Here is an 11,113-nt window from a genome sequence, read left to right on the forward strand (position 1 = left end):
TGTTTCCTCTTTTATTTTCCTTTGCTTTTTGTTCAGAGTGAATATGGGAATTATTTCTTTTCAGGAAGTTTTTTAACCCCTTAAATTCTAGAATAGTGCTAATCTGGTAAATCTGGGCTGAATATTATATACTTTGCTGGATTCTCCACTTTGGGATTTTGTGGGTTGTTTTTACCTCTGTTATCATGAATTGATCAATTACCCTACATCCTACTTCACCCCATCTTCAATAAATTCCAGTGGCTTGCTATTACTTCAGAAATCAAATATAAATTCCTGTGTTTAGCTTTTAAAACTTTTATCACTATCCTACCTTTCCAGTATTATATAATCCCCTCCCTTAAAATGGAATCCATTGACAACTTTTCTCCTTATTTTCCTTCACACCAGATACTTCATATCCCAAGTCTATGATTTACTCTGACTGTTTCCTACTTTCCATTCTTTTCTCCTTTCTTATTTCTGCTTTCCCAGCTTCCCTGTCTTTCCTAATGTCCTAGCTAAATTATTACTTTTTCTAAGAAACCTTTCCCCAATCCCCCAGAAAACTAGTTTCTTCTCTATAAGATTATTTTCAATTATAGAACAGGTATGTAATTGAAATATTTTATATATATATATATATATATATATATATATATATATATATATATATTTTATTTAGTTGTTATAATGCTGTCTTCTCATTGTACAATCGACCTCCTTGAGACCTGGGAATGTTGTTTGCTTGTTTGAGTTGCTTTTTTTTAACTTTCTTTTTTATCCTTAATGCCTGATTCAAAGATAGGAGACATTAGCAAATGCTTGTTAACTTATTTGATTACCATTAATCAAGCGTGTCTTCATTAACTTTTGGATCATACTCAATTTAGATGCATCTGAGATTGTGGTCTTCCCTAATTTGCAGTTATATAGTATAAATGGGTGAATATCAAAGTTAGAAGGATGAGGTTTTTGTGTCAGGGAGAAGTTTAGGACCTTCAAAAATGATACACATTTTGACAACTATAGTCAGGCATGATGATTTCTTATCCAATTCTGGGCCCAGCTCATTGGTCATCAGAAATACCTGTCCCAAGATGTATGTTTTCATTAGATCAGGATCTAAATGAAATAGAAGTAGAAAAAATCGTAGAGATCACCTAAGCAAAATGTGTCATATAAAGAGTCAGCAGGCCACTCTCACCATGTTGCTGGCACTGAATTAAAATGTACTAAAGAAATGTTTGCTAAAATTAATAGAAATCCAATACAATTTAGATAATGTTGATTTGTAATTTTCTAAGTCAATATGGTTCTACATGTATTCATTTCTACTTGAAACTGACTCCATTCAACTAAATTAGCATTTCATTTTATAGATGGAGAAACTGAGACAGAGCAAATTAAAGTGACTTGGACAAGATCACAGAACTAGAAAATAGCAGAGAAAGGATTTAAACCCTGTCTTTTCTTTTTTTTTATTTAATAGCCTTTTATTTATAGGTTATATGTATGGGTAACTTTACAGCATTAACAATTGCCAAACCTCTTGTTCCAATTTTTCACCTCTTACCCCCCCACCCCACCCCCAGATGGCAGGATGACCAGTAGATGTTAAATATATTAAAATATAAATTAGATACACAATAAATATACATGACCAAACCGTTATTTTGCTGTACAAAAAGAATAAGACTCTGAAATATTGTACAATTAGCTTGTGAAGGAAATCAAAAATGCAGGTGGGCATAAATATAGGGATTGGGAATTCAATGTAATGGTTTTTAGTCATCTCCCAGAGTTCTTTCTCTGGGCGTAGCTGGTTCAGTTCATTACTGCTCCATTGGAAATGATCTGGTTGATCTCATTGCTGAGGATGGCCAGTCCATCAGAACTGGTCATCATATAGTATTGTTGTTGAAGTATATAATGATCTCCTGGTCCTGCTCATTTCACTCACCATCATTTCGTGTAAGTCTCTCCAGGCCTTTCTGAAATCATCCTGTTGTAAACCCTGTCTTTTCATTCAAATCTGCTAAGCTTTTAAAATTTTGCAAATTTTAAACATTTTTCTTCCTTGAATATTTTATAGAATCATTTTCCTAGAGCTAGAAGAACCAACCTAATCCAAATGGCTATTTTATACATAAGGGAACTGAGGTCCAGAAGGGTTAAAGAACTTTTGCAAATGTCCTCTGACTCAAATCTAGGGTATTTTCCATAATTTCAAACTGTTATTTTGAAGTATTTTATTACAATACAAAATACATAAGGATCCAATTTCCACATATTACATAGACAACATTCATTAATATATCTATGGTCATAGAACAAATAATAACAATACTCCTAGTTAGCATTTATATAACATTTTGTTTGCAAAGTACCTTATATACATAATTCCATCTGCATATGTTTGGCACAGAGTAGATGCTTAATAAATGGCTATTGACTGATCACAAATAACCTGAGATAAGTGCTCTTACTACCCTCAGTTTAATGAAAAGGAAACTGAGGTTGACAGAGATTAAGTGACTTGTTTGAAATCATACAACTACTAGTAAGCACTGAAAACAGAATAACAGCTGGCTTTTATATAACACTCTCTACTTTATAGAACACTGAACATGCATGATCCCAATGGATGCTTTCTACACTTGTGAGGATCTTCATTTTACTAATCACTAAGATCAAGGGAGTAAGTCACCCATGATGACATAGCTGGCAAATGTTAAAGGCAGCATTTGAACCTAGATCTTCTGAGCTTAGAACCAATATCCTTTCCCCTATTCACATTAGATAATAAGACATAGTTATCCAACTGTGGAAATCATTGAGAATTTACACAAGAATTCTTTTATCCTAGCATACATATGGATTTATTTTCCTAATTATGGTTACTTTTTCTTGAGTTTAATACTCTAGAGGGAACCAATTTAGTGCTATGAACATAATACAGTAGGTGCTAAAACAATTTTGATGTTGTTTTTAATTTGAATTAAATTAACACCTCCTTGATCATTCCTGGGAGGCCTGGCTCCACACCTTACTTGCTATTTTGTATAGCTTAAATATTCTCTCCCAACCTGTCCAGGGGATGAACTGCTACAACACCTACACATTCCTTTTCAGAAGTGATTTTGTAATAATTTCCTTCTTCCAAAATTCAGAGATTGAAATCAGACTTGTAATTTTCTCACATTCTCTGACTTTTTATCTCCAGGCATTCTTTGCCTGAGACCACCCACCAATAACCACTGGATCCATATTTACTTGGAGAGAAACATAGACCAGGCTTATTATTTGTGCTGACTAGTCAATGGGGTTAGATCTCCAGAGTAAGCTTTTCAACAAACATCATGGATTATCTGAAATTTGATGGAGCTAGAAATAAATCCAATTTCTTATCCAAAGAGTGTTTTTGTTAGGGGCCAAAATAAAACCTGAGGATTGGAGATAGGAATTAAAGAACTCAGAGATCATTCAAAGGTTTAAAGAATTAAAAAAATTCAGAGCTGAAAAGAGTCTGAGTAACCATCTAATCCAACAATACATACTTTTTACTAATTACTTCTCAAGAATGGGTGCCCTCAAAAGATCATCCATCCTCTTTTTGAAGACTTACTTACACTGAGAGGAATCCACTTCCTCCAGAGGAAGGCAACTATTTCAGTGGAGATTCTAATTGATATGAAATCACTGCTCTTTTTCGTGAGATGAGTCTATTTTCCTCTTTATAACTTTTACCCATTGTGCCTTGTTTTCTAACTGTGGCCAAAAATAATAAGCCTAATTTGTCTGTCTCTATCTCTGTTTCTGTTTCTCTGTATATCTGTTTGTGTGTCTCTCTCTATTTCTGTCCATCTCTCTCACACATATAACTAGTAAATAACTGAGACTGGATTTGAACTCAGGTCCTCCTGATGCCAGGGCCACTGCTCTGTCCACTATGTCATCTAGCTGTCCCCAAATGTTTTGTTTTGCTGCAATTCTGTGTTTTTCTTTTGCTTTGTTTTGTTTTTGAGGCAATTGAATTAAGAGCTTGGCAAGGTCATTTTCACATGACAACCCTCAGATGCTAGAAGACAAATGTCATCCACACCTCTCTCTCAATTCCCCCAATCCCAAAGCTATCTTTGTATGGACAAAACATTTTTTTGTTTCTTCAACTGATCCCCATGTGACATAGCATTGACATTATTCTGGTTGCCCTGCTTGATGTCTTCTGACTTATCAGTCTTTTCTATTCCATCTCTATCCCATATTTAAACATGATTTAAAAAAAAAAGTTGTTAAAATGATATTTTCCTTACCTACTTAAAAAGCAATGGAAGCCTGGATTTGTGAGTTCAAAAGTCTCAAGACTACTTAGTAATAGAACTCTGTCTTCTCTTCCAGATAAGCAATTATTCTTTGTATTCTTAGAACACCAAAATCACAAACCAGTATGTATGGTTCTATGTATGAAAGGCAGAACTGTAACCTGTCATCCTGACTCCCAAGTAAGTTCTCTATCCACTGCTTCACACTGCCTCTTGATCAAACATGAATATCAGAGAATTTCTACTAACAGAACTCACACACAGCCATTTACATCCAAAATGACTCCTTTTTCTTTGAAACCACAACACCCAGTCCAGTTCCACTAATATTTAATAAAAACAGCAGTGCTTGTTGAGTGACTTTTTCTGAATCTCTAAGGTCACTATTCTATTCGAAATACTTTTGTTTATTTTGGTTTGAGAAAGAGTCTAAGCTTTATTTTTTTATATAATTGTTTTGAATGAAGATACAAGATTTGCTCCTGGGGCAGCTAAGGTGGTGCAGTGTACAGAGTGCATGGCCTGAAGTCAGGAAGACATATTCCCAAGGACAAATTTGGCCTTAGACACTTAGTAGCCATATGACTCTCTGTTTTCTCATCTATAAGATGAGCTGGGAAAGGAAGTAGCAAACCACTCAAACATATTTGCCAAAGAAAGCGCCAAATGGGCTCAAAAACATTTAGATAGGAATGAAATAACAGAGCAACAACAAAAATAAGGTTTACTCAGTTAAACTGGTAATTTAGTAGCACAGATTTTAAAAAAACTGCTTCAAAACATAATCTACAAATGACAAGACAAGTTTTGGGTTGTTTTTTTTAATTTAACAACTTGAAGTACATTGCTTTTTAGTATTGTCTTATTAATGACTTTAACTCCAAATAAAATCTTTCCAAAAGGAAAAAAATAGTCAATATCTTTCCCTTGGATTAGAAGCTTCAAATTATGTAATATTGTACAAGTACAAAGGGAGCCTCTGCTTCTTCTTTGGAGATTTCAGAAGGCCCCGATTGCACACAAAGAGGGGTCTGATATTCTTTAGGTGATTATAGATCGTTAAGATTCCAGCTGTTGGATGCTCTGAATTTCCTGTACAAAAACATCACATCTTAAAGTGAGACCTAGTGTTTATGGGTGAAGAAATAACTTTAAAAAATCCATTTCATGTCATTTGATTAATTTTCTCTGCACCTCGGGCAATTATATTAGCAGCAATGCTATTCTTCCCAGAACTTGTCCCTTTGCAAGCTCTATAATTAGAGCAAGCCTACGTCCCAACAGACAAAGCCTCTGTAGACTGGAAAGAAGAGCCCCATTACATTTAGCCAGAGCACCTTCTGACTCTCCCTCTCGGCAAAGAGCAATGCAAATGTGCACTCTGAAAATTAACACAGCTAGAAAGGAAACATCCCACAGGGTGAATCAATACCCAGCAAAGGATAATGGGATCCCTGTTCAGGCAGCTGTGTCCTGCCCCCCTTCCCATCAGCACCTGTCAGTGAATGCAGTCAATGCTGGTCAATCGGCAGCCATCCTTACAGCTCAATTCACACGGTGATCATTAGCCCCAGCCAGCATGGTGGCACCCCATGCTTCCAAATGGTGTCCTTTTCTCCTTAAATGCAGGCAAACAATGACTTTCTCCCCACTCATTGGCACAACCCTTGTTAATCTTTCTTGTTTCTCTTCTGTTTTGCCCTTTTCACAGTATGCAAGGAGAGATGGAGTTGAAGGTAGGAATTAGGTTATTCAACTTAATATCAGGACATGAGTTGCTACCAGACTTCAGACCCATCTAAACTGGCATGAGTCACTTAGAGATAATCACAGGGTGAAAATTATATCCCACTGATCAATTCAGCTGGTAAATGATCAATATCTGTCCTCTTGGGTATATTTAACTGTTTATAAAAAGGATAGAAATTTACCTCATTTGAAGTTTCTCCTTCCTTTTCACCTCCTTCCTTATTCCTCTCCTTTCTTCCTTCTTTTCTTTTCCTTCCTTCTCTCCTTTTTGCCCTCCCCATTTCTTCCTTGCTCCCTTCCTTTCTTCATCCTTTCCCCTTCCTCCTTTCCTTTCTTTTCTGTTCTTTCTCCTTTATTCTTTTCCTTCAACTATTGAATCCAAGATGGTTAAAATTAAAAGGAAATTGAAAGATCATAAAGTCAAAAAATCATAAGCTCTCAGGAATAAAAGGAAATTGAGAGCCCCATAGTCCAAATAGGACCTCAGTTATTTAGTTAACATTTATTAAGTGACTGTTATATGACTGGCACTATGCTAAGTATTGGGCATATAAAAACTGGCAAAGACAATCACTGACTTCAAGGAGTTTATAATCTCATGGAAGAAATAATAAGCAAACAAATATAAACAAGTTACATACAAGATAAGAAATAATTAAAAGAGGAAAGGCACTAGAATTGAAAAGGGTTAGGAAAAGATTTCCCTAAAAGATGAGATTTTATTTGGGATTTAAAAGGAGCCAAAGAAACCAGTAGATGGAAATAAAGAAGGTAAGCATTCTGGACATAGAGGACAAGCAAAAAAAAAAATTGCCGAAGTCAAAAAATGGAGTGTCTAATTTCTGGAACAGCAAAATGGCAAGTGTCATTAGATCAAAGAATATATGGCAGGAAATAAAATGCAAAAAGATTGGAGCAGTAAAGGAGGCTTATAAAAGCCTTTGAAAACCAGAATTTTTTGTATCTGATCTTGGAAATGATAAAAAGTCACTCCATTGAGTAGAGGAGTGATATGATCGGATTTTCACTTTAAGAAATTCATTTTGGTGGCAAATGGAAGATGTATTGAAGTGAGGAGAAACTTGAAAGCAAGCAAACACACTAATAGACAATTGCAATAATTCAAATGAGATGATGAGGGCTTTTACTAAAGTAATGGCAATGTCGAAGAAGAGAAGGGGAGATATTTAGGAGATGTTGCAAAGGTAAAATCAACAGAACTTGGTAACAGATTCGATGGGGGAAGCAGAATAAGGAAAGAACATAGTAATGATTCAAAATTGTAGATCAGGAGTCTAAAGGACTGGGAATATGGTATTCCCTTCCTATTAATAGAAAAGTTAGAAGAGAGGAGAAGAATAATGAGTTTTGTTTTGGACATATTGATGTCCACTGGATATTCAGTTCAAAAGATAGTTGGAGATGTGAAATTGAAAGTCAACAGAGAGTTTAGGGCAGGAAATATGATATTTAAATGAATGTGAAATAAGGAGATCATCAAGTGAAGCAATATAGAGGGAAAAGATAAGAGAGACAAAGATAGAATTCTATAGCATAATCATACCCTATGTTACAAAGTATGATTTGGATGAGCATTAGGCAAAAGAAAATGAGAAGCAGTCTAATAGATGGGAAGAAAACAGATGATTGGGGATCTTGAAAGCTTAGAAAGAAGAGATTATCTAGGAGAAAAGAGTGATAAATAGAATTAAAGACTGCAGAGAGGTCAAGAATAAGGAGTGAGAAAAGGATCTGCCTAAGAATCCCATCTACATCATCTGCGAGATGTAGTCTTCCATTCTTCTCTTGATGACCTTTAATAAGAAGATCCCATTACTTCCCAGTATGAAACTAGCTGTTAGGAAATTTTCCTTATATAAAACTGAATTCTATCTATTTTTGCCCTCATCCTTCACTCCTACTTTTATCTTTAGAAACAAAGCTTTTAAAAATTTAATTCTTTTTTCTAGATAGCCCATCAAATATTTTAAATTACTGACATTTCCTGATCCTACCCCAAGATTCTTCTATAAACAAACTATCCCAAGGAGTCTTATAAACTATGAGGACCTCAAATGCCTAAGTCTGCTCAGCTTGCCTCTCAGTTTTTCAATGCCTTAGCAATTTTACTGTCATGTTTCATGTAACAGAAGAAAAAAATGATTCTAGTTAATCAATATCCTTCCTTGTTTTACCCCTCATTTTACAAAGGAAGAAACAGACCCATGGTCCAAGAGTAGATAGGTGGTTGCTGTCAAAACCAGCACAGGACCCAGTTTTTCTGATACCCTGTCTACTATAACAGTTATTAGACCTGTAAAGCCTTTTACAATCTTAGATGGCATATACAGGTAATTTTCTTTAATGACCAATATTTATTACTCATAAGTTGGTTTTTCAAATTAAAAATGCATGTATTCACTTCGAAACTAGTCACATCCTTTTTCCAGAGTAGGCTGACTCCTGTAGTGATCCAGAGGAAATGAAACATGTTTTCAGGATTCATTTTCATAACAGCTACCCAAAGGGAATTCTAGTATTTGCTCCAAATTCTTACAATTTTCAAAGCATCTTGGAAATCAAAGTCTCTGGATTTCTTTATAAAAACCAAGGAGATTAAATATCACTTGTCATTGAGTATGTTTATATAAAACCTCAGGAGGCTTCAGTATGTTCCTTAATATTTTGAGCTTCCTAGGATTTAGAACACAAAAAAAAAGACTTTGGAGATTACCTATGTCAAATATCTTTCCTATATCTGAGATAAGAAACTGAGGCCTCCCCAAAGGGAACATTTATTATTTGAACTATATCATTTTCTAAATTAAGTTCAGCAGCCAGAAGTGGCCTTCAAATGCAGATGCTGGCAGTAAGTGCCTTGGATGTTGATAATTCAAAAAATCAATCTTTGCATCCAACATTTATTTTTTTACTTTGCATCATCACTGAATTTAATTTTGCAGTTCATGTGCCAAAACATTCCTATTTAATACATAAGACTATCCATCCTACCTCTCACTCTGGGTCATCTAAACTGCATTGATTAATGTTCTGTGGCATATAACCCATTCCAAAAAAGGCTTCCTAGAATCCAATCAACATTACAACAAAAATATCCTTCCCTTTTCCTCCCTTGTTACCTTGACATAGGATAGTAATGAGGAATAAGGAGGCAACACAGATAGAAGAGGAAAAAATAGAACAAAATGAATTCAGAGAAAATGTGGATTTGGAAAACAATTCTGAAATCATTCTAATTCTTACTCAGATCTGAGTAATTTTTGCTTTAAGGAAGAAGCCTCAGTAGCTAACAATTTAATAATCGGCAAACTCGATGCACTTGAGCTTTCCCCACAAAATCTGAGATCAAAATGAATCACCAATTGTCCATATGTTTTCCCATATTTTACAAGATATGTGACAGTAAACTACATAGAAAACCCCTACAAAATGCTCCAAACTTGACTAGTTAACTTGTAGAAATGTTCTAAGAAAGGATTTCAATGATACATTCAATTTATTTAGTATGAGGACTTTCAGTCTCCCAATGATGTCACACATGTATGACTCAATCTGTCCCAGATCTCAGAACTCAACTTACAAATGCCCCAAAGCCAGTGAAAAGACATATGGCCAACTTAAGTAAGATGTGTGTAGCATATCCCCAGTTACATTTTTATTCAAAATATGATATAAAAGATACCAAATATAAAAGTGGCTGGAAAGATGTCATATTAATATCCAGTAAATGTACAAAGGAAAGACTCAGATCATGATGGAGGTAGATCCTCCATAGAGGACTTATAGAATAATATAACAAAAATTGTATGGGATATGGGAAGATATGCATGGATTATTATTTACATCTTTTTTTTTTACTCATCTGACCATTTCTTTTCAATTGCATTTGGTAAATCATCATTCCTTTCCCAACCTGCTAAGCAGGGATATTCCCTAGGATTCTGTCTTAGAGCTTCTTTTCTCCCCACACTTTTTCCTAACGTTCTTATCAGCAACTATGGTTTCAGATATCATCTTCATACAAACTAATTTCAGCTCTACATATGTGATTCTAATATTTCCTGTGAAATCTATTCCTACATTGGCAATTTTCCGGGAGATTATTTTTTGTGGAATTTTCCATGGGTATAGCAAACTCAACATGTCCACAAAGGAATTGATTACCTTTCTATTTCTTTCTTTATAGTCTCAGAATTTTTTAAATACTGCTCCTTATTTGGAATTGAGTAAATATTTGTTGAATTGATTTGAATTAAATGGAATCAGTGGAGGGATTGCCCATGTCAATGAAATCATGAAACAATCAATAGATGGGAATGGAAAGTATTGGGGGGGTTATTTTTTATTTTGATTATTATTTTTTATGTGGATTTGGAAAACAATTCTAAAATCATTCTAATTCTTGCTCAGATCTAACAAGTATTTTTGCTTTAAGGAAGAAGCCTCAGTAGCTAAGAATTTAATAATCGCCAAACTCTGTTCATTAGAGCTTTTTATTTACAAGACATATGCATGGGTAATTTTTCAGCATTGATCCTTGCAAAAACTTGTGTTCCAAGTTTTCCCCTCCTTCCCTCCACTCCCTCCTCTAGATGGCAGGTAGACCAAAACATGTTAAATATGTTAAAATCTATGTTATGCAATATATGTATACATATTTAAGTTATCTTGCTGCACAGGAAAAGTCAGATTTAGAAATAAGGTAAAAATAACCTGGGAAGAAAAACAAAAATGCAAGTGGACAATAATAGGAGTGGAAATTCTATGTGGTAGTCTACACTCATTTCCCAGTGTTCTTTCACTGGGTGTAGCTGGTTTTCTTCATTACTAAACAATTGGAATTGATTTGGTTCATCTAATTGTTGAAGAGAGCCACGTCCATCTGAATTGATCCTTATATAGTATTGTTGTTTAAGTGTATAATGATCTCCTAGTTCTGCTCATTTCACTCAGCACAAGTTCATGTAAGTCTCTCTATATTCATACTGCTGGTCATTTCTTATAGAACAATAATATTCCATAACATTTATATACCACAA

At 34.7% G+C, this 11,113-nt stretch overlaps 1 long non-coding RNA gene across 1 annotated transcript in view; it reads right to left on the reverse strand.

Moving 5' to 3' along the window:
• Window positions 1-4,357, reverse strand: part of LOC116421484 — a 63,692-nt gene extending 59,335 nt beyond the window's left edge. Inside the window, exon 1 of the long non-coding RNA XR_004231856.1 lies at window positions 4,296-4,357. This is a non-coding gene — a long non-coding RNA (uncharacterized LOC116421484). The remainder of the gene's footprint in view (window positions 1-4,295) is intronic.
• Between the last annotated feature and the right edge of the window lie 6,756 nt (window positions 4,358-11,113).

The sequence above is a fragment of the Sarcophilus harrisii genome, chromosome 2, assembly GCF_902635505.1.
Source record: "Sarcophilus harrisii chromosome 2, mSarHar1.11, whole genome shotgun sequence".
Taxonomy (NCBI): domain Eukaryota; kingdom Metazoa; phylum Chordata; class Mammalia; order Dasyuromorphia; family Dasyuridae; genus Sarcophilus; species Sarcophilus harrisii.